The 23,182-nt window shown below is 38.9% G+C and overlaps 1 protein-coding gene and 1 long non-coding RNA gene across 6 annotated transcripts in view; both read right to left on the reverse strand.

The window, feature by feature from the left end:
- Positions 1 to 23,182, reverse strand: part of DAB1 (DAB adaptor protein 1) — a 1,273,242-nt gene that overhangs the window by 976,367 nt on the left and 273,693 nt on the right. The window lies entirely within an intron of this gene.
- LOC144577159 (uncharacterized) overlaps positions 1 to 23,182 on the reverse strand; it is a 40,533-nt gene that overhangs the window by 10,508 nt on the left and 6,843 nt on the right. Inside the window, exons 2-3 of one of the 2 annotated variants that reach the window (XR_013520495.1) lie at positions 21,237 to 21,359; positions 884 to 10,284 (exon numbers count right to left, since the gene is read on the reverse strand). This is a non-coding gene — a long non-coding RNA (uncharacterized LOC144577159). The other variant, XR_013520496.1, reaches the window with a different exon arrangement.

Here is a 23,182-nt window from a genome sequence, read left to right on the forward strand (position 1 = left end):
CTCAGAATCTAGACCAACGGTTCACTCCAGAGCAGTCTCTGATGCTGACTCTGCTTGTTACTGACCTTGGTTATATTCCTTAACCTTTATTTGAGCTTCCACTTCAACTGAAAAATGGGAGAGGTGAGGTGGGGAATGGCACCTACCTCACAGGGTCAGTGCAAGGGTTGAATATAGCAAAATATAAATCTTGCATAGTCAAAGTACTCTTATAAATGGCAGCTGTGTATGTATGTTTAAATTCTTGAATAATGAATGCATGTGTAAAAGAGATAGGGAAGTCGAGGGCTTGACATTAAAAAGTATACAAAAAGCAATACTCTCATTTCTAAATGGTTTTAATGTTTACAGAACATTTTCATATCCTCACAATAACCCATTTTGATGGATACTATTATTCCCATTTTATAGACGAGAACATTGAGGCTTAGAGAGAGATGTAAAATGGCAGGCAAAAGATTAGAGTGCTTGTGGTTCTCTTGGATAGTCTAAGGGTGGTGCTTTCTTTATCTTTTACTTTTTTTTTTGTTATCTTGTAACTCTTAAGCCCACATACTAAGCATGCTGTAATATAAACAATCCTGATGAGAAGCTGTCCAAAGGAATTCACAGCATCTTTGTGCTCCTTGCTGAATACTTAAAATCTTCAACACACTCAGGCTGGGATTGGTTTCCTAAATGCTTTCATGCTTTGGAAGCTGGGAGCTTGGCTCCTTGGGGACCTTTCTGTTTCCTTTTAAACCCAAAGCAATGGACTTGAAAATCGAAATCCAAAAAGCTAACAAAGACCTTATTAATTGTGGCTTCTTTATAAACAGGTTTTTTTTTTTCACTCTTTTTTCTCCTCTCTCTAGGCAACCCTTGCATAAAAATATCCACTCACCAACTGTTCACCAACTGTTCTTCCTCTTGCTGGCATACCTTGTGCAGCATCCTAAGATGCCAGAGCGTGTTTCTGCTGCAGCCTCCACGATGCCTGGGCTTATAGCCATCAGGTCCTGCTATGGTGAGGCGTGTGGGAGAGAAGGGAGAGATGGTGTTGTCTGGCACAGGAAACCCAGGCTGTGTGGCAATTTGGGCTCAGGCTGGAAAGGCAGTGGCCACGTCATAGGCTTTGGAGTCAGAAAGACCTAGGTTTGAGGCCCAGCTCTGCCATGTCCTTACTGTGTATTATCATTCAAATTACCGTGTTTCACTGTCTGAGCCCAAAATTTCTCTCCTGTAAAAGACAGATAATGATTTTCTAAGAACTGTCATGAAGATTTTTTAAAACTCATGTATGTGATGGCCACAACATGATGCTTGGTATATTATACAAACTAAATTCAGGAAAATTTCCTCTCTCTCTTTTTAGCTCCCAAGAATCTTATAGTGCAGTAAGAGGACCAAGTTTAAAAAAACAAAAAAGAAAGAAAGAAAATCTATGTAAGTGTTAAATGTTTTAAAAATAGTTGAATGAAGTAGTATAAATACCACTTTTATTCAATGGTATAAAAGATGAAATAGGACAGTGTCTGGTGACTTAGGAAGTGGAAATGGCTGTAAGTGCTAGATTTCAGAGAAGGAAGAGATCTTTGGAGGCTGAAGAAGTCCTTTCTGTTCTTTTTAGGGAGTCTAGTTCTAGCCAAGCTCTGCCTCTCAGTATGTGGAGCAATTAATTCCTTCCATTCCTCCACAAACAATTGCAAGTGTTGTCTATGGGCTAGACCTAAGCCATGGAGGCATGAGGTGAATAGACTCCAGCCTTAACTTTTAGGAGCTTGCAGAGGAGCCATAGACCCAGACATGCAAACAGGTGCAACATGTAAGAGGGACAGAATCATATGGCTGTTTATGGGGCAGGCCTGGAGGAGCTGGACAGATTAGGCACCAAATTCTAGCTCAGCTACTTACTAGCACTATGGCTAGTGGTTTGACTTCTCTGAGCCTTCTTTTTTTTCATTTGAAAAATTGAGATAATAATAATTAGCACTTCATGTCGTTGCAAAGCTGAAATGACATAATGCTTGTTAATGCACAGCAGAGTTTTGGTATTTAAGAGTACAATAATGGTTAACTGGTATAATTCAAGGTAAAAATGTATATACACATATTTAGAGATTTTGAATTATAATAATACATGCATGTGTATACATTTGTATGTATGTAATACATGTGTGTATGTCTACATATAATAATACATGTACATTCATACAACAGATTATATATGTATATAGTACTGTGTGTATATAGTACTGTGGAAAGCTCTTAACCTCTAAAATTTTCAGGTTCCTTCTCAAAATTATCAGTTGGCTCAGAACTCTCCCTGTGACCTTAGACTCATCAAGCTTTCCACAGTCTCAATCACCCACCCTCAGCTTTATCTCTGACTAAATGAGTCCCCCACCTTCCTGCCATGCTCAACCATAGGAGTCCTGGTATTCCCAAGTGTCACTTCTTAAAGCCTTGCAAATCTCCAAATTCATGAGGGTTGATATGAGAGCAAGCACATCAAAAGTCCATAAGGAACTGCACTTTATGGACCCAATTCTTTTTTCTAAAAGGTAAGACATGTTCTTCACTTAAGGCTGAGTTCACAGAATGAGGGAGCCAACTGAACTTGGAGTTAAATTCAGAGAGTGAAAGACTCTGTTGTGGTGGTCTAAAGTCTAGTTCAACAACTTGGTAGTTAAAAGAGTAGATTCAGAACTCAAATTATCCCAATTCAAATCTGGCTATGCCTCTGCTTGACTAGATGATCTTGAGCAAGTTATTAAACCTCACTAGGTCTTAATTTGCCCATCTTTAAGTGGGATCTTTATAGTGCCCACCTTAAGGTTTTGCTGTGAATTCTGACTGTGATAGCATATCTCAATAAACATTAGTCATCATTATTATTATCACTCTTATAGTCATCATTATTATTATCACTCTTATTTTCCTAGGGGTATGGTGTATTTGTTCAGAGACATTTTCACCCACATTAATTTTGTCTAGCCATTTTCTCCAATAAGTTTCATCAACTAGTAACCGATATGCTCCTTCCTATGATCATCTCACCACTTAGAAAAAAAACTTCTTAAACATTCTTTAGCTAACCTCTCCTTCTGACATGATTTGATTCAACAGCCACACTAGTGCCTAGCTCATCACTGACATGTTTGTTCAGGCTCCCACCTGCCTCCCCAATTACACTTCCATCAAGAGTCCAGTATTTCTCACGTCTATTCTTATAGACATCATCGGTGATGTTTGTCCTCTTATATGGACGCTTGTCTCACTAGAGAAAATGGAATATTCCGTTTAAGAATCCCAGGATGAGGCCAGGTGTGGTGGCTTACACCTGTAATTCTGGCACTTTGGGAGGTTGAGGTGGGAGAATCACTTGAGGTAAAGAGTCTAAGACCAGCAGGGATAACACAATCTCTACGATATGTTTTTTAATCAGCCAGGCATGGTGGTATGTGCCTGTAGTTCCAGCTACTCTGGGGGCTGAGGTGGGAGGATCACTTGAGCCTGAAAGGTTAAGGCAGCAGTGAGCCGTCATTATGTACCACTGCACTCCAGCCTGGGCAGCAGAGTGAGACCCTGTCTCATTTAAAAAAAAAAAAAAAAAAACTCAAGAGTCCACTTTTACTGAATTTTTTCACTTATTTTCCCCCAATATTATGCTATATTTTCTTATATGCCTTTATAATATAACATGCCTCATTCCCCCTCCTTTTGCTCACCTTTCCTCTTGCCCATTTTACCTGGCCTATTTCTTCCATGTCCTTCAAAATTAAGCTCACATATGACAGCATTCATTCATTCAATGACAAATTAGACATCAGATACTATGCTAGGTGCTGGATATAATGGTAAGCCAAACAAATGAGGTCCTTATTTTCCTGGGCTTAGAGTCTGGAAGCCAAACAGACATTGATGAAATTATCATACACATAATTCACTTTAGACCACGACAAATGCCATGAAGGAAAAGCTTAGGCCGCCATGCAAGCATATTGCAGAGTGACCTGGTCACATATGAAGAGGCAAGGAAGGCATCTTGGAAAAAGTGACATTAGGCTGGGTTAGGTATCTTCTCTGTAGTTCATATTAACCTTTGCTTATAGCTCATTGCATTTACCAATCATGGTGCACCATCATTCTCTCTCCATCTGTTTGTCTCTCTTGCTAATCTGTGAAAGCCAGTGAAGAATCTTATTCTCAGTATCTATTACAAGCTTGGCATTTAGTAGGAGCTCAAGAATTGGTCATTAAATGATTTCTTGCTGCTGAAATAAAGAATATCTTTAAGGACACCCTGAGCTGAGCATTTCTCTCAATCTAGCCCAGAATACATCCTAAAAATTCTAGACACCCTGCTTCATGCCCATGCTGCTGCTCACTTCCCCTTTCTCCCATAATCATCCCCTGGGAAGAGGTGCTATAACTCCACATCAGCCCCAGGGCAGCTCTCATCTGCTCCGCCACCAAACTCATATCGCATTACATTTAATACATGTGTATAATGAATGCCACACACATTTGGCAGTGCTTCTGTGCACCGTGTCATTATAAGCCGTATTGACAGCAAACAAGTCACATATTCTCCCTGCAAACACTACAGGAAAAAAGAACATATAATTTTGTTGTTGTTTGTACGTTTTCTTCAACTCACATTGGACACCATTTGCCTTTCATTATAAACACCATGCTGACAGTAAAATCACATATCCCCAACATACAAAGAAGAGAAAAACAAGCTGTTTGGGCCCCCTCTGAAGGGGAGGAGCAAGGGCATGTCCTCCGGGGAGGGACTAGGGGTAACAGAAGAGGGTGATTTCTAGGGCTTTAGTGGCTCTGCTTCCCCTAGACAGAGTTGATGCTCTCTCACCACAGGGTCTGTTTGTATCATCATGCCCTGTAGTTTTACTCCACTCAAGCTTTGCCTCATGCATTCACTTATTCATTTATTTATTCAATCATTAATTCATCCAACAAGGTATTGCTATATATTCTTTCTGGAATTAAGTTAAGGGGGAAATTTGGAATACTGAAATACATTGAGCTCTTACTACAGACATTTGCTATATATTTAATTTTCACAGAACCTTATGAGGTCAGTAACTATTGATTGTTTCACAGCTTTGATAACTGAGCATCAGAAAGCTAAAGTGACTTGCTCAAAATTACGAAGCACGTAAGATCAAGATTTGAACCTAGCCCTATTTCATTATAGAGAGTATATAAATGAATGAGTGTTTACTGAATGTCTATAATGTGAGGCACTACTCATGTTTCCAGCATAGATTTGACATTATAATTTTTTACACCCCTGACTTCCCCCCTAGACTACAAGCTCATTCATTTATTCATTCAATGCTTATTCAATGGCTTTCCTGTGCTGAACACTGTAAGTTTTCTGATGGCAAAGTTTGTGTCTTAGTTATTTCTATAGTCCTGTGCTATAACATAGAGCATGGGACACAGCAGAAAAGTAAAATCTATTGAAAACAAGAGAAGGAAGGAAAGATGGAGGCAGGAAGTTGTTCACTGTCTAGGGGAAGATTGTCACGTAAACAGTGAACTGGGATGGAATAGGGCTAAATAAAGGTAGACATTATTTGCTGGGGGAATTTTGAGGAATAGATGGTTCATGGCAACGGCAGGAATTAAAAAAAATATTTTACCCAAGAAGACTCACTAAGGCTAGTTATGAAGACTAAGAATTTCAATGTGTGAAGAATGGATGAAACATTTTCAGCAAAGGCAAAGAGATATGGTAGGGTAGTGAAGGCCACACAATAGACAGAGTGAGTAGCATGGTAGGAATATGGAATCTATAGAGAGATAGAGGAGAAAGCAGGCTAGAAGGCTGGGAATGGTGGCTCATGCATGTAATCTTAGCACTTTGGGAGGCTGAGGTGGGTGGATCTCCTGAGGTCAGGAGTTTGAGACCAACCTGACCAACATGGCAAAACCCCATCTCTACTAAAAATACAAAAAAAAAAAAAAAATTAGCTGGACATGGTGGTGGGTGCCTGTAATCCCAACTACTTGGGAGGCTGAGGTAGGAGAATTGCCTGAACCTGGGAGGCAGAGGTTGCAGTAAGTCATGATTGTGCCATTGTACTCCAGCCTGAGTAATAGAGCGAGACTCTGTCTCAAAAAGACCAAAAAAAAGCAGGCTAAAAGACAGTTAAAATCAGATCATAGAGAGTGTCAAGTTTCTATTTTATTTAGTAGAGGCTGGGGAGATCTATCTCATAGGGTGGTTCCCTTCACATGAACTAATAAATATTTCTTCAGAAAGGCAACAGGATTGGGTGAAATGAATAATGCAGTTATCAGGAATATGGCCTGAGGAGACAAATAGCTGAGTTCAAGTTGAACTCTGCCACCTCATACGTGTATCACCTTGGGCAATCTAATTATATTCTCCAACCTCTGGGCTCTTCGTAACAAAATCAAGATGGTAGAACCTATCTCATAGATGTGAGGATACATTAAATAAATATGCAAAAATTCTTAGGAGTTTTTGGCATGTAATAAGCTTCGGATAAAGATTGTTGATTATGATTTCCAATTGTGTTCTCAACCACATGAGCTCAGAATACATAAACTAGAAGTACTTGTAGAGGAAAGAATATAGCATCCACTATTTGGAAGTTCCTTCATCTCTCCATCCAACAACATTTACTGAGAGCCTATAAGCCATTTCCAGAAGTGCTGAATGGACTGAAAATGCACAAAAGAGAAATGCAGAGTCATGTCCTCAGGGAGCTCACAATCTTTAGAGGAGGTAGACAGGTAAACGGAGAGCAGCAGTGAGGCAGACTAAATGTAAATGAGAAATAGACCATTAAAGTGGAAGATATTCATGTACTTGTTATGTACATGTGGCAAATTTCTTTATCTTTCTGAGATTCAGTATTGTCATCTTTAAATGGGGTGGAAAGGAGATAAAATCTGGTAAATTCTTATAATAACTTGCTGAGCTAATGTAAATTTTAAGAAAGAGTTGGCATCTTACCTAGCTCACAAATGATCTTCAATAATTGCATATTTAATGCACAAATAGATTAGTATTATAATAGAGGTGGGTGCATACAAAATACAGCAGTGTTATGTAAAGTAATGGGTTAGCACAGAATCATACTGAAGAGCAAGGAAAGAACTTTTTACTGTGGGTTTGTCTTGATCAGAGAGCTTAAGAACATTGTGATAAATTAAATATGGTTAAGAATTCTTCCTTCAGGAAGAACTGACCCCTGGAATCTGGGCTAGACTTGTTACTTGCTTTGACCATTAAAATATCAAGCTGACTTTTTATGAGCTCTGGAGACCAGGACCTCAAAGGAGGAATGTTGCCCTCTCACCACTATGTAAATAAGCTGGTGCAGCCCACTGGAGGAGAAGATACCACCTGGGAAGAACTGAGACACCCAGCTAATATCCAGTATCTACCACTAGACATGTGAGTGAAGCATGGTGGACTTTTCAGCTCAGTTCACCTTCTAGCTGAATGTGGCTGCATGAGTGAGCCCATGGAAAACCAGTAGAGGGACCTCCCAGCTAACCCACAGAATTATGAGAAATAACACGTTGTTGTTATTTTAGGTTGCATTTTGGTATAATTTGTTATCCAGCAATATTTAACTGAAACAGAGGTCTTAACTCAAATGCCAAGGAGATTTTTTTTGATAATCTAAAATCTAGTTTAAGTTTTTTGTGTATGTACACATTCCTAGTTTTTCTGGGCATCGTGTGTTTCACTTTCATTCACTGTTTAAAAGAGTATATATACCAAGAAATTTAAGAGCCACTGTGTTAAGTCTAGGGCAAGAATGTTAAGAGCTTATTCATCTTATTAGGGTGATAATTTGCATTTCCATATTGATTAGTGCTATTAAGTATCTTTGCATAGACCTGTTGAACATGGTACCTCTAGTTTATACTAATTTTTTTTTTAATTGTTTTTTTTGAGGCAGTTTCCCTCTTGTTGCCCAGGCTGGAGTGAGAGGGCATGATCTCATCTCATGGCAACCTCTGCCTCCCAGGTTCAAGTGATTTTCCTGCCTCAGCTTCCTGAGTAGCTGGGACTACAGACATACTCCACCACTCCCAGCTAATTTTGTATTTTTAGTAGAGACAGGGTTTCTCCATGTTGGTCAGGCTGGTCTCAAACTCCCGATCTCAGGTGATCTGCCCGCCCTGACCTCCCAAAGTGCTGAGATTACAGGTGTGAGCAACTGTGCCTGGCCTACACTACTTGTTTTTAGTTTACACTTAAAATTTAAGAGGATAGATCTCACATTAAGTGTTCTTACTACATTAAAATAAAATTTTTAAATGAATGAAGGTGTACGCATAAACACACACACACACACACACACACACGAATGTCAAGAGCTTTTAAAGTTTCAGCTTCAGGGCGGTGCCTATTGTACAGCACAGAGATGCAGATTGTAGGGTCAGCTTTCCGTGGGAGCCACAGCTACAGTGGAGCTGTCCAAGGTTCTGGCCACACTGTCTTGCCCATTTCTTACTAATTAGCACTGTCCCTAGGTAGAGGGTAGCTCAAGCCTTTCCTTAGGATATTTATTTGGTCACACTGTTATGCCATGTTAAAATATATCCTGCTTTGTTAAACAACAAGGAAGCCAGATGACCCATAATGCTCACCTGTTTGATCCTGAACTGTACTTGCTACCCACTATCAAGGCTCTGATGAACATCATAATACACAGGAGGACCTTAAACTAAGTATACCTGAATTTGATCCATACTCTGTGTCCTTACTATGGCTCAAAAGCATGTGCTTCCCTTGTTCTCATGAAGCTCTTGAGAGGCTTACTAGCACTCAAAGCCCTAGAGAGACAAGGTATAGAGTTGGAAAATATCTGGTTTTGATTCAGACAGAGCAGAGTGCAGCTCTGGAGTCTAACTGGGTTACCAGCTGCAGCCCTTGGGACATTTTGGAGATAATAATAGTACCTACTTTATAGGGGGGTTGTGAGGAAGAAACTGGTAAAAAACATAAGTTGTACTTAAATAAATTAACATATTCAAGGTGCTTAGAAGAGGGCTCAACTCATAGTAAGTGCTCAATAAATGAGAGGCATTATGATGAAGATGGTGAATGATTATTATAATGACTAATGATAAAGATGTAATTTTGGATTCCAGCTCTCAGACTTAACTGTGGGATCTTAACTTCTAAAAATTTTGGTATTTTCATACATAAAACAGGGACACGTGCTTCTTATAATGATTAAATGCGGAAGTGAAAAGGAAAACATGATGGCAGACATGTAATAAATACACAATATAAATGCTATTTTATTCTTCTCTGGGGCTCCCTTCTTTCCTAGGACTCAGCAGACACCAAAATATTGTCCAAAAGTGTGTGTATGCATGTATGTATGAATCTTTACCAACAGAAAGTATAAAAGTCACTTAATGAAATGATAGTGGGTTCATGAAACCACGCTAGTGTCTCCTGTGTCCTGTTTGTCACAGAGAACTCTCAGTCCACTGCTTGTTGCTTTGCTGTTAAGAAGCTTTTGAGATAGATTAAAACAACAGCATCAACAGAGGTATAATTTTCTTCCATCCCTTTTTAATTAGCTGTGAACCACAGGGCTTACCAAGTGGCAACAGAATAAGAGAAGGCAAGAGGAGCAGAAAACCACCATTTGAGTTCTTAGGATAAGAAGGGTTTACTGAAAACCATTCTGAGAATCTGGATAAAATATTCTGCAAGTTGTTTTCTCATCTTTTTAAAAAATAAACCTCTGTCTGTCAGCTCATTGCCAATTCCAGCCTGGAAAACTGGCATGAATATTTCGACTATAGGAAGCAGAAAGTATAAATGTAAGAATTGTGATAGAACACAGATGCGTGAATCAATAGAGCTTCAAAATGCCACAAACCATTTTTTTGTGTGTGTTCTTTAAGTCTCATCTTTCTGACCCTTAAGTTTCTTATTTTAAGAAAATGGAGATGGGTTACAGTATAGCTACTATTTGCCACAACAATATGTGAAGTAGGTGTTTTTTTTTTGCCTAAGATTCAAATCAGAAAACAGGCTTACAAAGCTGAATTTATTCTAAGGCTCACAGCTTGAAAACTGTAGAACCTACCCAGCTATGGATCCAGTTCTTGAATTCTTCCACTGCATCATAAGACTTCTCATCTTTAAAATGTTTTTCAACTCCATAAAGTTGCATCATTTGTATACTGTTCAATTGTTAGTAGATCAGAGGCAACACAATAATACATATAAGTTCTTAAACCTTTCATATTATTCTTGTTTATCTGGAATAATTGAAGAGAAAATTAAATAGTCTGGTTACATGATCACCGTAAGCATTATATGTATATAGATATTTTCATATAATTAGCAAAACTAAGAATTCCGTATTTCTCATCCAGTGGATAACAGAGCCTGGAAAAACCACGAAATTTTTACAAAGAGTTCAAGAATATGAATATCATCAAGTATTGTCTGTAAACGAAACAAAAATTATCAATATATGACTTCACCTTTCTCAAATTTACTTTCAGAGGTTCATAAATGTTAATGTATGTATTTTTTAATTTATATGTATTTGAGATAGGATCTCATTCTGTTACCCAGGACAGAGTACAGTAGAATCAGGTTGGCTCACCACCACCTTCACCTCTCCCAGGTTCAAGCAATTCTCATGCCTCAGCCTCCCAAGTAGAATCTATGTATGTTTTAATGTAATGTTTGTATTTGTATAACATCCAGGTTTATTTAAAAAATGATGCTATACTATTCATTACAGCTTTAGTTCTCATATCCAACAGATAACAAAGTATAACTACCCTCATGCATCACAAAATGTCTTCATGTTAAAAAGGAGTCCTCAGTCTAAGATAAGTTAAAAACTGTTTCTTTACATATAAGATTGTAAGGTACCTGAAACTATGCTGTTTCATTTGATTTTTGCTATCAAATCAACTAGTACTTTTCAGAGCAGGATTCCACCTAGTTATTAACTTTTTGCTTTATAGGGTTCTAGATAAATGGGTATTTACTACTGTTCTATTTTAGATCAGTTTTTGTGATTTGTATATTGCTATAGACAAAATATGTGTGTCTCTCCAACATTCATTGTTGCAATCCACCCCACACAATGTAATGGTATTAAAAGGTGGGGCCTTTAGTAAGTGATTAGGTCTTGGAGGTGAAGCCTTCTTAAATGGAATTAGTGCCCTTAATGAAATCTACTGGGACAAAAGAGACCCCAGAGAGCTCTCTCACCTCTTCTGCCATATGAGGACTCAGAGAGAAGGCACCATCTGTGAAATAGAAAGTGAGTTCTCACCAGACATCAAATCAGATGGTACCTTGATCTTGGACTTCCCAGCCTTCATAACTGTGAGAAATAAATGCTTGTTGTCTATAAGCCACCCTGTCTATGTTAGTTTGTTACAGCAACCTGAATAGACCAAGACAAAGACTATAGTCAGTAAAAGGGCAAGTAAAGTGGATCTCAACTAGAGGTGAGAGAGCTTGGCTTAAAGAGTAGCCAAAAAAAAAAAAACGTGGTAGAGAATACTACAGCCACTGACATTTTCCTCCTTCAAAGGGTCAGCTTTGCCAGTGGGAGCACTCTGAAACCCCTGCAGTGGGAATAGCAACGTGTAGAAAATACCACCATGTCCCTAACTAATTTTCCCAGGGCACCTTGCTGAGATATTCTGAAGCCACAATCAAATCTTGAATTTAGAGTTGAGAAAATGATATCTATGGCACTTGAGGAAAACTGCCATTGATGGGGCCCCATCACCTTTGGAGATAATTTCAACTGAAACCAGATTACTCAGAAGATACTGTAGAAAGCTGGTGCTTAATCAACATGAATAAGAAATACCTTTTGAATCCAAGCTCAGTCACTCCATTTCAAATTCAGCCTCTAGGATCTAAACTGGCTGTAGGAAACAAAGCTCCTAATCTGTAGGATCTTTGATATCTTAGATTTCAGGTGCAATGACGTTTATGGAAACTCACCATGTAATTTTCAAATTATCTGTGTACTTGAGATCTGCCACAGAGATCCAGAGCCTTCCAAGAAACCCACAGTTTTTATTTTTTTATTTTTTTAAAGAAATGAAAAAAAGGAGTGAAGGAGAGGAAGAAAGAGGAAGAAAAAAAGGGAGAGAGAACGGGAATGTAGGTTTATTCTAAAAATGGGTATTAATAATGGCCAATCAATATTTTGTGTATTTAAGGTGGAGAATGTATATTTTGTGTATTTAAAATGGAGAGCTCTATAAATATTTATTGAGTTTACTTGTTCTGGATCTGAGTTCAAGTCCTGGATATCCTTACTAATTTTCTGTCTTGTTGAGTCTAAATCTCTTTATGAGTCTTATGTATCTGGGTGTTAGGATCATTAGCTCTTATTGTTGCATTGATCCTTTTACCACTATATCTTTGTTGCTTTGAAATCTATTTTATCAGATGCAAGAATTGCAACTCCTGCTTATTTATTTTTGCTCTCCATTTGGTTGGTAGATCTTTCTCCAACCCTTTGTTTTAAGTCTTTGTGTATCTTTGGATGTGAAATGGGTCTGGATGTAGCATACCATTAGGTTTTGGCTGTATCTTTTGATTGGGGGATTTAGTTGATTTAAATTTAAGGTTACTGCCATTTGATGTTAACCAGCTATTTTATCCATTCATTGATGTAAATTCTTCTTTATGTTGATGCTCTTTACTTTTTGGTATATTTTTAGAAAGGCTAATACTGGTTGTTTCTTTCTATGTATAATGCTTCTTTCAGAAGCTCTTGTAAAGCCAGCCTGGTGGTAATAAAATCTCTGAGTACTTGCTTGTTCATAAAAGATTTTATTTTTCCTTCAGTTGTGAAGCTTAGTTTGGCAGGATATGAAATTCTGGGCTGAAAATTCTCTTCTTTAAGGATGTTGAATATTGGCCCCCACTCTCTTCTGGCTTGTAGGGTTTCTGCTGAGAGATCTGCTGTAAGTCTCATAGGCTTCCCTTTGTGGGTAACATGACCTTTCTCTCTGGCTGCCCTTAGTATCTTCTCCTTCGTTTCAACCCTAGTGAATCTAACGATTATGTGCCTTGGGGTTGCTCTTCTTGAGGAATATCTTTGTGGTGTTCTCTGTATTACCTGGTGTTGAATATTGTCCTGCTTTGCTAGATTCAGAAAGTTTTCCTGAATAATATCCTGAAGAGTATTTTTCAGCTTGGATTTATTCTCTTCGTCGTATTCAGGTACACCTATCAAATGTAAATTAGGTCTTTTCACATATTCCCATATTTCTTGGAGACTTTCCTCATCCCTTTTTATCCTTTTTTCTCTATTCTTGTCTTCTCATTTTATTTCATTAAGTAGGTCTTCGACCTCTGATAGCCTTTCTTCTGCTTGATCAATTCGGCTCTTCAAACTTGTGCATATTTCATTAAGTTTTTGTGATGTGTTTTTTAACTCCGTTAGTTCATTTATATTCCTCTCTATATTGTCTATTCTTGTTAGCATTTCGTCAAACCTTTTTTCAAAGTTCTTAGTTTCTTTACATTGGGTTAGAACAAGTTCTTTTAACTCTCAGAAGTTTCTTATCATCCACCTTCTGAAGCCTACTTCTGTTAATGGCACACAGGCCTTTTCCATCAGGGCTTGTTCCATTGCTGACAAGGAACTGTAATCCCCTGTAGAGGGAGAGGGATTCTGATTTTGGATATTCTCAGCCTTTTTAGGCTGGTTTCTTCCCTTTGTTATAAATTTATCCATCTGTCATCTTTACAATCACCGCCTTTCTAGTTGGGTTTCTGAGTGGAAGCCCAGTTTATTGATTCCCAGCGCTGGAATCCCAGCAACCCACTGCGCCGGCCAAAACAGCAGCGATAAGACTGATGGTGCTCTTCTCCCTGGGACTCTCCTCCCCTTTACTCTGCACAAAGAGCTGCCACGCCAAGGCACTGGCAAAACCGCTGCGCCGGCCACAAGTGGCGACCCATGGGGCCCCTCCACTGGGAATCTTCTGGTCCGTGAGTGACGAAAATTCGTCTGAAAGTGTGGCGTCCTCTCCTTCTCTGTGCTTTCACTGGGAGCTACAATCCCGAACTGTTAGCGATCAGCCATGTTGGATCTCTCTCCAAAACCCATGGTTTTTTATGAGAGATAAGAAAAACTTAATTGAGTATGTACATTGAAAATTAATTCCCCATAGGAAAAAAGTGACTGTTATCTGAAAGCTCCCTGGATTTTACTACAGACCATAGAGCTACCATTTATTGTACTGTTTTCAGGACATTTTTGCCTCTCTGAATCAATTTGATCCTCACAATAGTGAACCAGGGAGGTGGGTATTACATCATCAGCCCCATTTACAGATGAGAAGCAAAACCAAGGAGGCATTCTGAGAGGTCAGTTTGTCTAGGCATAAGTAAGGCAAGACTTGGTTCTTCTGGCTTCATGAGAAGTGTTTTTTTCGACTCTTTGCTGTCTGCCATCAACAATTGCTGATTTTCCCTTTATTTAGACAAAATTTGTCTGTTGTTCACAAACTCCCTTATTTGCTTTCCTGCACATTCCCTGTCTCCACTTACAAGTATCTTGAGCTGAAATGGACAGATTTCCTACCTTGCCTTTGCTGAAGGTCAGCTGTTTATTCCTATTTCATCAGACCTGATTTTGACAACTATCCATTAACAATAACAACTAGCTAGGTCTAGAGTTCAGAAAACTGACAAGGAAGATGGTGTAGTGTGAAGGGAAAGAGCCAGAAGGCCTAGATTCCAGCCTCAGGAATTCACTTGCCAGCTTGGCAACATCAAGCCAGTTTTAAGCTCTTTGAGTGTCAGTTAACTCATCTGTAAGACAGGAATGATATTATCTGATCTCTATCACAGGAGTTTCGGTGGAAGATGAAATGAGGTCAGAGATATCCAAGTATTTTACAGATTATAGATAGGTGAATTCTGTCAAAAGCATATAGTTATTTTGTATCAGGGATTAAAAATCAAATGTCTTTGAGACATTTGTAAAGAAGTGTAGCAATAAAGTTCAGTAAAATTGTGAATGGTGGGTCTGAAATCCACAGAAGAGAATAGGTCCCACCAATGGCAATATTTTTAAATTATATGCTAATAATAATCAGTTAGCCAAACCAGATATACCTGCTAGTCAAATTTAGTGGATGAGGCACCAGTCTGTGAATCCCATTTCCACTAAAATATCTCCCAAATTGGGGGCTACAGATCCCCGAAGGGGTCTTAGACTTCCTTCAAATGATTATAAATCTATATGCTCATAAAACATTTTGTATCACCTGAAAAACAATGCCACGTACATTCAGGTGGTAGTTGGTTTTTGTTATTTTGAGAGGAATCTCACTTTCACCAGGCTGGAGTGCAGTGGTGTGATCTCAGCTCACTGCAAACTCCACCTCCTAAGTTCAAGTGATTCTCTTGCCTCAGCCTCCCAAGCAGCTGAGACTGCAGGCATGAACCACCCTGCCCAGCTAATTTTTGTATTTTCAGTAGAGACTGGGTTTCACCATGTTGGCCAGTACTGTCTCGATCTCTTGACCTTGGGATCTACCCGCCTCAGCCTCCCAAAGTGCTGGGATTACAGGCATGAGTTACCACGCCTGACCCCAGATGGTAGTATTTTTAAAGTATAAGTAGATACCATTGTGATTGATAAAGTACACATTTATTCAAAAGCATAAGCTAATTCTTAGTAACTTTTTGTTACTGTATCATTCTCAATCAATAGGCACTAACCACGTCAAACTTATTCTCATGGTAGTTGGGAGAAGAAACGCCATTAAAATTTTGTTTTTAATTTTTTTATTTTTTAGAGACAGGGTTTCACTCTGATGTCCAGGCTGAAGTGTAATTGTACAATCATAGCTCACTGCAGCGTTGAACTCCTTGGCTCAAGGGATCCTCCTGCCTTGGGCTCCCCAATAGCTAGGATTGCAGGCATACTTGGATAATTTTTTTTTTAATTTTACTTTTTGTAGAGACAGAGTCTTGCTATGTGCCCAGGTTGGTCTCAAACTCCTGGCCTCAAGTGGCTCTCCCACCTCATACTCCCCAAATGCTGGGATTATTTCCACAAGTCACCATACCTGGCCAAATTTTTCACCTAAAAGGAGGCTTCATAAGCTTAGATGTCAGGAAACAACTCTGAACTATTTTCAAAGGATATAAGTATAACTAGCTCTATCATCCAACAGAAGGCCTTGTCTTGAGATAGCCTCAGGATCTGATGCCAACTGGATTTGGAGAGGAAAACAATAAAGACATGTTTCTGAACACTTTCTGAGCAGCCAACAAGTCACTGGCAGCATCTCTTGATATGAGGACATGGGAAAGGTATTCTTTGTGTGGGCTGCACAGAGAGGCCCTGCTATTAACCTGTAGCCCTAGTCGGCCACATGTACACATATTTCTGAGCATGTGCACATACACACAAACTAAGCTATATTCTGCATATTTCTTTATGCACACACAAACTAAGCTGTATTTTGTATATTTCTTTAAACAGTATACACTCTGTATGCACAGGTCCTGATCTCTGGAACCTATAAGTGTTGCCTTATTTAGAAAAATACGTATTTATAGATGTGATTAAGAATTCTGAGATGGGGAGACTAGTATGAGTTATCCATGTAGATACTAAATGTGAAAACAGGTATCCTAATCAGAGATAGTAATGGGGAAATAGGACACATAGATATTTATACAAAGAGGAGGTGATGTGAAGACAGGGCAGGAAGATATTTTAATGTATTGGCCTCGAAGATTGAAGTGATGTGGCCACAAGCTAAGGAATGCCTGTAGCCACCAGAAGTTCAGAGGCAAGGAATGCATTCTCCCCTAGAGCCTTCAGAGGTAATTCAGGACTGCCAACACCTTGATTTAGTCCAGTGAAATTGACTTCATACTTCTAGCCTCCAGAAGAGTGAGATAATAAATTTCTGTTGTTTTAAACTACCAGTTTTATGGCAATTTGTTACAGAAGCTGCAGAAAGCTAATACAATAAATATACATCTTCTAAACACACTCTCTACACATGTACATTACACAGACATGTCACATGTACATCAACTTTAAGTACACAAAGACCTTACACACAACAGATAAATCTCCCTGAAAATGATACTTCTGATACATATTCTTAAAACCTGGCATCACCATCTACCCTGTGACTCAAAAAACAGGTTGTTACTCTTGCTTCCCCCTTGAAACCTGAATAAAGATTCCTTTAACAAGTTCTTCTGGGTCTACCTCCAAAATATTCCCCATCTATTCACTCCTTTCCACATCCCCTACTAGCATTCTTCTCCAAGCCACCATCATTTCTTTCCCAGACTTTTACATTAGCCTTTAAGCAGTCTGTCACCATCACCATTCTTGCCTCTCTATAGAGACTTCTCCAGATAATACCCAACATATCTTTTAAAATCCTTAATAGGATCATTTTACTTTCCTGCTATAAACCGTTCCAACATGGCTACCACATTTTTCCAAATAAATCCAAACTCCCTATCATTTCAAAAAACACCCAGTATGACCTGACCTTCTTCCCCATCTCTGACTTTATTTCACCCCACCCCTGCCTCCTTGTCCTTGGTCTAGGCACACTAGCCTTCTTTCTGCTTGTGAAACTGCCAAGCGCACTTCTCTCTCAGGGCAATTATGTTTGCTGTTCTCAGGACCTCATCCCCAGGTTTTCATTTGACCGTTCCTCATTATTTAGAGCTGAAGCTCAGATGTCATCTCCCCAGAGGGAGCTTCCCTGCCCACACCAACTTTATCCCAATCACTCTCCATTTCATTACCCCATTTTATTTTCTTTGTTTAACACTTAGTGTCATTTTTAAGTCTTTGGGCATTTATTGAATTTTGTCTCATCTACCTCCCATCACTCAAATAAAAGCGCCATAAAAGCAGTGACCATGTCTTGTTCACTGATGTGCTCCTGGAGTCTACAAACAGCACCAGCATATGGTGGACACTCAGCAAATACATACCAATTTAATGAGTGGCTCTCGACCTCAGTTTAGAATCTGAAATATATATATATAAAATAAATACCAAGTCCTGGGTACCATCTTAGACATCCTGAATTGGAAATTCTAGGCAGCAGGACCCTACAATTTATATATTATAAAAAGACAACTATGTGATTTGATAGGTAGCCAGAATTGACAGCCACTGACTTAAACACCTAACCAAGGTGAATATGCCTTAAATACGTACAAATGGCCTACATGCATATGTCTTGCACATATTTCTTCTATACTAGATATCATCTACACGTTTATGTGTTCACTTTTTATGTATTTGTTATGTATACCACATACTTCATACTAAAATACTCTATACATTATTTATTATCCATGATGTATACATATATAGTAATCCATATAAGTAGTAATTCCTATTATAGCAAAACTGTCATTTCCTGAGTGTCTACTTTGTGCCAGTTATTGCAACTGGTGTATAGCTTGAAGATACAAAGGCCTAGTCCCAGCTTTAAAAGAACTTGCAGCCTACAATCACTGCTATGGACTAAATGTTTGTATTCTCCTCAAATTTATGTGTTGAAATCTTAAACCTCCATCTTCTGGAATTAGGAGGTGGATCCTTTGGGAGATTAATTAATTTGTGAAGTTGGAGCCCTCATAAATAGGATTAGTGCCTTTACCCTTAAAAGACACGAAGACATAATAAGAGGTCGGCCGACAGCAAAACCAGAAAGAAAGCCCTCACCAGACACTGGGTCTGCCTGTGCCTTGATGTGAACTTCCCAGCCTCCAGAACCATGAGAAACAAATGTCTGTAGTTTAATGCACCCATCTGTGATAGTATGTTATAGTAGCCTGAACTCACTAAGACAATCACTGAAGCCGACCACTGCAATCCAAGATGTTGAGCATTTAAAGAGGACAATATTGAAGCCTGAGGGGATACAGATGGAGAGCAAGAGACTGTCCTACTGACAAAGCCCTATTTCAATTGAAGCAGGCAAAGCAAGATTTGTGCCCTAAAGGATAGAAGTTATTTAGGTTAGGAGGAATGAAAAGGCAAGGTTACTTGATGTAAGGGAAAAGAATATGCAAGATATAGCAGCTAGAGTACCTGCTTTGTATAGGGACATGCAAATTATTTAATTTACTTGTTTATTAAACAGAAGTTTGACTGCTTATCATGTCTTAGGTACTATGCTAAATACAGCTGAGAACAAGGGCCATGACTCAGGACACCAGAATCTCTAAGGATGGGGTCCGATGAAACATATTACTTTAAAACTCCCTAGGTGATTATGATGCACAGCAGGGTTGAGAACCACTGGTCTAGATGAATTCACTTTGCTGGCTTCCAGAGAAAAGAGGTAAAGGGACTGACTGAATAAATCCAAGCTGTCCAGACTGTAACACTACAAATGTGCTTGTTACAAACTTAAGGACTTCAAAGACAATTGCCAATTCATTCTTACCTTCTAATGGCAGCCAGTAAACTTTAGAGAACTATAGTGCTGTCAACATTGGGGACTTCTTTGCTCCAGTTGGGTCACTGTTCACTGATTTCCTAACCTCAGCCAAGTTGGTGCAACACACTCCTTGGCAAGGCCAATTCTTAGAGCACCAAGCCCCCCAAGATGGAGGCCCCTATAACCTTGGGACCAGGAACTTCAGACTATGTGGATTAGGTTGAAATTGTAAAGACTAGGGGCTTCTCTGGTTTTTCATTTCCCTGGATTGCACTCTGAAAGCTGGGTCAGAAGTAGCCCATCTCCCTTCCAGCTCTCAGGCCATCTCACATGATAGAAAGCAGTGCCCCACTCAGCAGCCACCACCAAACCATCTCAGTAATAAAGGGTTCACCTCCTCCATCTCCTTCATTTGAGGGGAAATATTGCCTGAGGCACAAGCAAAGCTTCAAGTTGATTTAATTTGAAATTTCAAACTGCTGTATGCAGCTTTGCTCGACTGCCATCTGCTTTTCTAGTTTGCCATGACACCAATTCTGTTTTTATTGTGTTTGCTCAACCAAGTCCACTAGTAAAATATTAATAATTTCCCCAGTGCCTGGTTGGTTTGTGTGCTTGGGATGATATCCAAACATTCATCAGGCTCATCAAAGTTATGAGCAAAATAATTTTTCTCCTTAAGCGGGAAGGGGAGGAAGGATTTGGATTTTTATTAGTGGTGCATATCACTCAGTGACACTTTTAGCTTCCGCTGCACCGAAAAAGAAAGCAAGTGCATTTCTTCTGGCCCCAATGTTAGATATACTTTCTCTGTAGGGATGTAGTTTTTCAGCCAAGCAAGGAAATATGTAATCTGTGAAGATGGAAAGTGGGTGCCATCCCTAATGCCTCTCTTTGCCTCATCATCACATGCAATTTGACATTAAGTCTTGTTGAGTCTGTCATTATTCTTGAGTTCATTTCCTTCTCTTCGTTACCACTGCTGCTGTTTTAGTCCAGGTCCTTGCCAAGTAATCTGGATTACCACAATAAGATGCCTCTGGTTTCCTAACACTCATGAAATCAGTTTCCCCTTCCTCTCCCAATCACCAGAAATAGGGTTTGTAACTTTCAACCTGATTTTATCAGTCATTTGCTCCAAACTCTTCCACGACTCCCCACTCCCTATCCTAACATCCACATTCTTTTATATGGGTTATAATGCTTGTCTTTCCCTCCATTCCTACTCCAGTATCCTATATCTCAGCCAATCATTATTCTCCTGGGGCAACAAACCCGCCCCTGCCCACTGGTGTTTGTTCAAGAGAGATCGACAGAGAATTCCACACAATGGTTAGCTAATAGTATAGTTCCAGAAAGTGTGGCTGTCATTATTGTCACCTTCATTTTTTTTTTTAAAAAAAGAGATCTCTAGATCACCCTGATTAATCTCTGTCCTCATCAAAGGCATTCCTGCCCTCTTTAGAGGAAGAAAAACATAGACTGACTTCATTTGTTTTCTTCAATTTGGGGCAAGGAAAGAATGGGTCCTAGACACAACATTTGATAAAAGGCCACATTGCAAAGTTGTTAGGAGCTCTGCAACAAGACATCCAGGTTAAAATGCTACTCTGCCACTTATTAATCAATAGATTTGAATACTAAGAATAGAATCTGGCACATAGTCGACACTCAGCAATAGAGTAATAACTCTAATATATACACATCTCTGAAGGCAGAAAACAGATTTGTACGTTCTCAAAGGGATCACAGGTTCTCACCACACAATGTCTTTGCTGAGGGTGTTCCCCGCTCCACCGACCTCAAGAATTGCCTTCATCCATACTTGTCCATCTGGAGAAAGGTTGTGTCTTCTTCAAGAATCAGATGAGAAGTCACTTCTTCTAGGATGCGACAGGCATACAATAGAATAGGATTTGGTGTCTGGCTTTGAATTGCAGCATTATCACGTGCTATCTATGTCATGTTAAGTAGGTTGATTAACCCACCTGAGTCTCAGTTTACTCGTCTGTAAAATGGGGATAAAATTATCCTTCTTGCAGGTTGGTTGTGTGTCCCACTCAATACATTTTGATTCCCCTAATTCATTCTTTAGAACGCTAATGTCAGTGGAATTTATTTAATCCCTCTTCTGAGCTTCCCCTAAAATGTATGTACTTCTATTATGCTACAATTCCCCTGTTTTATGAACAAAAAGAAAGGACCTGTTTATATCTTGGGTAGATTATTTTGACATTGCCTGACCAGTGCCTCTCTGCCCACACTTGGTCTCTACATTTCTATATACTCAGAGTTGTAATCTAACCATGCAAATCAGATCAACATGCTTTTCTCAGGGAAATCATCAACTGAATCCCTTCATCAATAAATCAAGTTCAAACTCCTTGGAATGCTATTTGAAGTTCATAATGCTATTTAAAGTTCATGGCAAGCTTGCCATGCCAACTCCAACTCTGGCCACTACCACACATTGTCAGTAATCACTGTCCCTGGTGTCCCCAGAATCAGCCATGGACTCTAAGCTCTGACTCAAGAGCCCTCTCTACATGGAATGCTCTTCTATTACCTCCTCATCAATTGAAATTCTACCCCAACATCTAAGGTCTAGCTGAAATATTGCCACTTTTCCAAAGCCCTTCCTAATCTCCACACTTCCCCAACTCCCAACAATTGGGACCAATGAAATAAATTAACAAATGGGGAGAATAACATCTCTGAGCCATGAATCAATAAATGGAAGAGATGAGTTTCAAACCCAAAGCTTCTCATTCTAAATGCACCCATTCATGCTTTCTTGCCCCTATCCCATGTTGCTTCTCCGTCCTTTTCACTTCTATACCCATAACAACAAGGAACTCTAGAATGTGCAGATACTGTAGGTGTCTGAAACTGTTAGTCTTGTAGGATCATCTGCTTCTTTGCTCCTTTTTCCATTCCTGATGAAATGGATGTGAAATAGTATATGATGCACTAGGGCAGTCTCATACATTGTTGGCAGAAATGTAAGTGGGGGGAATTTTTGGAAAGCAATTTGGCAATATGTATTAAAAGTCTGCAAAATAGTCATAGTCTTTTACTTAGTCATTCCTTTTCTGTAAATCTGTTTAAATAACTAGGAAAAGATAACTCTCTCTCTCTCTCCATATATATATGTATACATATACACACATATATAAATATATAAACATATATATATGAATATAAAGAGACAGATATACACATACATACAAGGATAATATGACAGGGAAAGTTTGAAATTAACCTAAATACTTAAAAACACATAAATGAAAGTATACTTACACTTCAATTCTAGAGTCAGATAGAACAAACCTAGTTCTACTTCACAGTACTTGTGTTATCTTATTTAACTTTACTTTTCATTATTTGCCTCATCTGTATACTCATCTCTATAAAGGGATGCTAGAATCTACTTCATAAGCTTACCATGAGGATTGAAAGAAATTTCATAGGGAAAGGATATAACTCAGAGTCTAATAGATTACAGGGAAAGTAGATAACTTAGAGTCTAATACATTAAACATTCTCAATAAATATAAGTGAAAGAGAAGGAGGAGGAGGAAGAAGAGGAAAAGGAGGAGGAGAATAATTAGGAGAGATAGCCACTGTCTAGATTATTCAGTTCTTAAGCATTATGTTAAAGAGTTTGAATAATATGGGAAAAAATTAATGATCAGTGAAAAAGCAG

This window comes from Callithrix jacchus, chromosome 7 (assembly GCF_049354715.1).
Source record: "Callithrix jacchus isolate 240 chromosome 7, calJac240_pri, whole genome shotgun sequence".
Taxonomy (NCBI): Eukaryota; Metazoa; Chordata; class Mammalia; order Primates; family Cebidae; genus Callithrix; species Callithrix jacchus.